Source organism: Symsagittifera roscoffensis, chromosome 3 (genome assembly GCF_963678635.1).
Source record: "Symsagittifera roscoffensis chromosome 3, txSymRosc1.1, whole genome shotgun sequence".
Lineage (NCBI taxonomy): Eukaryota > Metazoa > Xenacoelomorpha > Acoela > Convolutidae > Symsagittifera > Symsagittifera roscoffensis.
This window is the reverse complement of record NC_087064.1, coordinates 44,162,334-44,168,302: the sequence shown is the minus strand read 5'-3', so window position 1 is coordinate 44,168,302 and position 5,969 is coordinate 44,162,334.

Sequence of the window (5,969 nt, the reverse complement as noted above, 5' to 3'; positions counted from 1 at the left end):
GGGCACGCCGGTTGCGGATTTTATGAATGGTAACGTAGAGTTTCGTCGTCCACCTCTACTCGCTCAGTCAACTCCAGGTCCAGTGGTAGATCGCAATCATCCACCACCTCATTTCCGTCGTTTTTGTCTCGAGTACCTCTTTCATTCACCTCACAAGCAGGATCCATTATCAAATAGTCTCCCTCTTGCATGTCCGCTGGGTTGCACCAGTCCTCTGATGAGGCATTGCGCGGTTTGATGTTTTCGTAATGAGCTGATCTTCCTGTGCTCAGTCGATAAAACCGACCTCCTTGGTGCACTTCTGTTATTTGAAATGGGCCACGCCATTTTTTAAATAATTTTTGGTTCCTTTTGGTGGAACTACTTCCTGAAATACCCAGACGTAACCGCCAACTGAGTAGGCTTTTGCATCGGCAGTCCTTTTATCAAACCTCCTTTTTTTAAACTAATTTGCGCCTGTTGCGTGTTCCTCCTGCATAAGTCATTGAGGTCCTGCTGTCTTCGAATGACATCACGCACGTACATTTGTGGTGCTGTTCTCTTCCCTTCATATTCAGGGTAGAAAACGTCAACGGAAGCGCTTTTTTTGTGACCCGTTAGCATCATATGCGGACTTATTCCCGTGGTGGAATGCTCTGTGCTGTTGTAAGCACCCATCACTTGCGGCAAGTGTCTATCCCAGTCATCCATGTAGCGTGAGCAATAGACTCTCAACATGGATACCAGCGTGCAATTTTGCCTCTCGACTAGGCCATTCGTTTGCGGGTGATAAGTGGCCGAGTGGGCCTGTGCTACCTGCGACCTTTTCATTAACTCCTTCTTGAGATCACCCACGAATGCTTTGCCATTGTCCGATTGGAATGTGATGGGGCAGACGTGCCTCGCTATCCACCCATTTATCAAGTGATCGCATGTTTCTTCCGCTGATGCTGTCATGCAGGGTGCTGCCTCTGCATATTTCGTAAAAAGATCAATCATTACTAGCCTCTAATTTTAGCCCGTGGCTGTCATACACATCTTCTGGTGATCAATCTGCACTACTTCATTGAATCCCGATGACTCAATTGACTGCAGAGGGAATCTTAGTTTCCTGGGGTCTTTTGCTTGGTGACACGACAAGCATGCAGAGATCCAATTTTCACAAACCTTCTTCAAACCAGGCCATTCGAATTGTTTCTGTATCCTGTTGTACACTTTGTCCAAACCTTGATGGCCCATCTGGTCATGTGAACGAAAGAGCAATTCGGTCTGGTACAACTGTGATAACACTATCGAATTGTACTTGTAAAGGACCTTGTCCTCCTCTTTACGTTTACAGGCTACGATTTCGTCTTTGTTCAGGTACAACAAATCTTTTCTTTTCAGGTAGAACTGCTTCAAGATCTTATAGCTGTCTTCTTCCAAATTTCCTTTGTCAGGTACTCCATTCTCGATCCATCTTTTCAGATTGCTCGTCATTCTGTCATTTCGTTGAGCCCTTACCGACAGCCGGTATCTGGCTTTCAGATACGTCTTTATCACGTTTAATTGTCCGCTCATTATCTCCGGAGCATGAGCATCGTCCATCAGCTTGACGCACCATATCTTCTTCAAAGGCGTTGCTTCCTGCACAGATGGCTCCAGATTGGTACGGACGACCGTACCATGTGGCAGTAATCTGGTTGGGCGTTTCGAAACTGCTATCAGCTCGAGCTCATCGGCGGCATTATCCATTACAGTGCCCTCCTCATCGGAGGTGTACCTGTCTCTGTCCGGATCCTGATGCATTTCTCTGTCCAGCCCGCGCTTCCAGTCCACCAACAAGGAATGAGTCGCAATCTCCGATACATCAGAATTGGAAGTGGTCTCAGATGTGTTGTCCCAGGACTAAGGCCTCGAGTCATCACTTGAGCCGAATGATTCCACACCATCATGTTCCAATCTGTCTGTGATGTTTCTCGACTCCCCGGACAAAACTCTGTCCCTTGATCGCTTTGAATCCGACTCCCCGGACAACATTCTATCCCTTGGTTGTCTCATCAACCTCTCCCCGGACAAAACGTCCTGCACGGCCCGAAGGTGCCTGACTCCCTTGACATTGTCTCGTCCCCGGAAGAACAATCTGAGCTCGGCTCGTACTCTTCTTTTGCATCCGTGAAATGTACTTTTCTCGTGAAGCTGGATTTCGATTTGACCCCGACTTCTTCAGTGACTTGGACCGGGGTATATTTCCCACGTTCTGCGAACGAAGTCCTCAACAAGACATCCTTCGGCGTTGAGGTCACCAGCTGGTTCACTATAGACCGGCAATCCCGTTCCACATCGCGACCGCGAATGATCACTGGCCTCTTCTCCGTTTTCTCAGTGACGGTCAATCGCTGCATGGTTTCCATCCATTCACAATCATGCCTATCGGCCTCCCTATCCAGCAAATCACGGAGCTTCCCCATGACGACCGGTGCCACGTTCACCGTCCTTTTTAACAGAGCTATGCTATTTATACCCAGCCTGGTAAGCTCCTGCTGTACCAGATTGGATCGGACTAGCAGATCCAGCGGAACGGGTTCACCCCTGGCTAAAACCTTTATCTCAGCGGCCGTTTCCACTGGAATTTCAGGGTGTCCTGGTAAAGGTTGCCCTGACTTATCCAGCCACCTAGTGAGCGGTAGTTTGTCATAGGTCTCCTTGTCTACGAATGAAAACCCGTCTTTGATCTCCGCTTGGTTAGCCTGCTTCTCATCGAGGCGCTCATAGAATTCTGTCTTTTTACTGAGGCTATCAGCATTCTGATGCTTGTCACGGGTATGGTGCTCTATGATCATGTGGTATCCATCCAGGCGCACGATCCAACGACCAATATAACTTTGGTCCATAAAATAGGTTTTCAGCCAGGCAAGGGCACGATTATCCAAACGCAACTTGAAAGGAGCACTCCCCAAGTAGGCCCTGTTTTTTTCCACGAAAGTGATCACCGCGAGGAATTCCGCTTTTGGTGCGCCATACTTCATCTCGGTATCGCTCAAAACCTTACTTCCGTAGGCCATTGGACGGAGAACCGTTCTCCCGTTCCACTCTTGCTCCTGGTGAAGTATGCCTGATATCGCAACTACTGATGCATCCGTGTCTAACACGAACATCCCCTTCTCTGTTGGCATGCCGAGGACTGGTGCCTCGCAAAGTTCACGTTTAATGTTTTCAAATGAAACTTGTGCCTCATCAGTCCAAGTGAACTTTTTGCCTTTATTTCTCATCAACTGTTGCATGGGGTATATCTTGTCGGCGTATACCTTGACGAACTCCCGATAATAGTTAGCAAACCCCAAAAAGCTCATCAGTTGAGTATCTGTCTCGGGTGCCTTCCAGGTCAAAACCGCTTCGACCGCGTCTGCTTATCCACCAGGCGGCCTAGATAATTTATGGAGTCTTTGAGGATCTCACACTTTGAGGGTTTACATTTCAGACCCGCCTGCTTCATGCAAGTAAACACCTCACCCAACCTCTCTATGTGATCCTCTAGGGTTGGCGTTGCGATCACGACATCATCGACGTAACACATGATGAGATTCCCGTATTTCTTTGTCACACTCGTGAGTGCCTGGGCCATCAGTCGCTGGAATGTGGCCGTCGCGTTGCACAATCCGAGCGGCATCCTCTTCCACTGGAACAATCCCAGCTAGCACGCGAAGCCCGTTTTCTCACAATCTTGCTTTCGGAGTGGCACTTGCCAGAACGCCGAGCCCAAATCTAATGTCGTGAAGAACTTCGCGTCCCCCAGCTAGGATAGGCTCCCATCGATGCGGGGAATCGGGTATGCGTCCTTTATAGTCACTGCGTTCAGATAACGAAAACCACAACAAAACCTGAGTTGTCCCCCTTTCTTTTTAGCCATGACCACGCCACAAGCCCACGGGGACTTCGACGGCTCCATCATGTCGTACTCCACTAACATCTCGATTTGCTTCCTGCACGCTTCCAACTTATGAGGGGTCATTCTCCTCGCCCCTTCCCTATGAGGTGCCGAGCCCTCTTCTATCTCAATTTCGTGTTCTACAAAATTACAGCAACCTATGTCGGCCTTACGTTCCGACTTGGCACCGCCCTGAGCGAATCTAGTTCCTTGTCTGATATTTTCCCTTCAAAAATTCTATCTCAGTTAGGACTGGTTTATTCGCTGCTAATTCTGTTTCTGTCGGTCTCTCGGGAAAATTCGAACAACTAGACAATCCATCATCTGTTTCCGACTTCGTTGAAAACTATTTCCTAGAAGATTTCAATTCAATTACTCTCTTCAGTATACATTCTTGGTTCGCATGCAAGGGACATTTAGTTACATCAAACTTCTTCAAGTTCTCCACACTCTGAAAGTCTGAGTTCAGGGGCAATGCGTAGCCAAGTTTCTTTCCCCTCTGTATTGTCACTGTTGTTGCTTCAGTGTTCAACAACACACTCACACACAGTCCGCTCTGAGTGAGTGAGAAACTTCTTCCTAAAATAGCCGAGCTCTTACTGTTTGGATTTGGTACCATACACACCTGTCTGTCATTACTGAGTTCATTTAGATTCCTCATCCTAAACGTCGCTACCACGACTTGGTTTGGTTTCAATCTCACTTTTAGATCCAGAAAAATCGGCACCTTAGCCTGGTTAATTAGGATCTTATTATGAGGTTTCTTTTCATACTTCCTCTCCGGATCTTTGATCATGATCAACCTGTCATTGAGGTCGATCGTGACATCAAAGTTGCGTACGAAGTCCCTTCCCAGGATGAATTGATCGGATTCGTCCAAATTTTCCACCACCAGGAAGCTCATCCAAAGATGTCTTCCTCCAAGCTGCAGTGATATGATCGCGGTCCGTCCTGTCAAAGCCATGTCCTGTCAAAGCCATTCGGTATCAGATTCGACCTGTCAAAACCCATGTCAGTCCAGGTTTCGACGATTTTTGCCATGGCCACGTCACAAGCCCACGGGGACTTTGACGGCTCGATCATGTCGTACTCCACTAACATCTCGATTTCCTTCCTGCACGCTTCCGACTATTGAGGGGTCATTCTCCTCGCCCCTTCCCTATGAGGTACCGATCCCTCTTCTATCTCAATTTCGTGTTCTACAAAATTACAGCAACCTATGTCGGCCTTATGTTTCGAAAAAAAGTCTGCGTTCCGAATTAGCACCGCCCTGAGCGAATCTAGCTCCTTGTCTGATATTTTCCCTTCAAATGTTCTATCTCAGGTAGGACCGGTTTATTCGCTGCTAACTCTGTTTCTGTCGGTCTCTCGGGAAAATTCGAACAACTAGACCGCTGACACTGACCACTGCACCCGTGTCCTTTCACTGAAAGTTGTCTGCCCTGCACATCTAGCACATGGGCTGCCAGATCGGCTTCGCAACCTATGTGAACCGCATCCTGTTCAAGCATGGCATTGTGTCCAATTCGTCGCACCTTCAGCTCTTCTTGGCCAATGTACATCCGGCCTACTTGATCACTCGCATCAGTTACGTGAGCTTTTGTGTAGATATTGATGCCATCCACATTCATCAGAATCGGATATGGGCCATGGACCTCGATGTAATGTCCATCCACTCTCATCAGCCTCGGACTTCCTGTCGTGAGCAGCGCTCGCACTGCCCTGGAGTCCAGCTTGGGATCCTTCTCCCTCAGGTAGTCTGCATAAATGTCCAGCTGGACCAGCGTATTCTTGGACGGTTCACTCAAGTTCTTGACCACCTGGTGTCCTGCGACTGAGATAATGGACATTATCTTCGTCCCTTCTTTCGTCATGCCGAAAGTTCTTTCCGATATGACGTTTAGCTTTAGTCCCTGCTTTCTGGGTTCCTGTGTGTCCTCTTTTGTTGATTTTCTCAAAATGTCATATTTTTTCCCAAAGATCTGTGCTTTCCAGTTCTGACCTTACCCATTGCTCAACTTCCTTCGTGGCTAGCTCCTGTTAGACATTCTGCAACGCTGTCCTTGCAGCCAAACCATAATCC